Here is a 1,068-nt window from a genome sequence, read left to right on the forward strand (position 1 = left end):
AGAGTATTATTGGAAGGCTAAAAATGGAGTAGTTTTCTGAAAAAATGGAAAGCAGGTGGTATTGCAGAAAGAGAGGAAATCTCTGTCCAGAATGTCTTGGGGAAGGACCTCCATGCGGATGGACACCATTATGTGGGAATCCCAAACCAAGGCTTCAAACTGGTTCACTACAGTTGGAAGCCCTGACCCCAAATCAGAGATGTGGCAGTAGGAGGGTGTTCTGGAGCAAAAACAATATGATGGATTTAGGAACAGTTAGGCATCTGGGCCCCGGGCTCACCTGTGCTGCACAGGTGCAGTAGCAACATTGACCTTCATGCTAAAGCACAAGCATCAATGCTTATTACAGAGGTCCCTAAGGACATTCACTTAATGAACACCTGAGCTCTTGGGGGAATACCAGATATCTTAATAATTTCAGAGTGCCTGAAAAGGAATTCCAAGGAAACCTTGGCTGGGGGCTCCATCTCCAAAGCCGTAGCCATTCCAGGATTCCCCCTTACCTTCCATACTTATAGGTTTCTAGATATACTTGTAAACTATCTGGGCATTACATAGACAGGTGGTAGAACAAAGATCTCCCAGATTCCAGGAATCAAGAATTTGTCAACAACGGCGTAGTGGAGAAGGCATCTGGCTGCTAACCAGAAGGTAGCAGTTCAAACCTACCAGCTACTTCACAGAAGGAAGATGGGGTGATCTACTTCTATAAAGATTTACAGCCTCAGAAACCCAATTGGAGTTGGTATGAGCCAGAATTGACTCAATGGCAATGAGTTTGGTTGTTGTTGTTGTTGTTGTTGTTAGTGTTCCACTGCAATTCTCTGTCATCTGTGTGTGGGAACATTGTGTTGTGTTTTTAAGTGGATACATGGATGAATGTAGTGGTACTAAGTGATGAAGTTGATAATCTTTTCCACTTACCTGGAGTTCAACTAATAGAAACAAAAAGCCTAGCATTGGTAGTTCTAGATAAGTTGGTGTCTGACTCTCACTGAGAATTAGGAATTTTAGGTTTGGAATTATCATCTAGAGTCAGGGTAGAACAGTAGGAGGCATTTATGATCA

This window comes from Orycteropus afer, unplaced genomic scaffold (genome assembly GCF_000298275.1).
Source record: "Orycteropus afer afer isolate SDZICR_OR568_19922 unplaced genomic scaffold, OryAfe1.0 scaffold00064, whole genome shotgun sequence".
Taxonomy (NCBI): Eukaryota; Metazoa; Chordata; class Mammalia; order Tubulidentata; family Orycteropodidae; genus Orycteropus; species Orycteropus afer.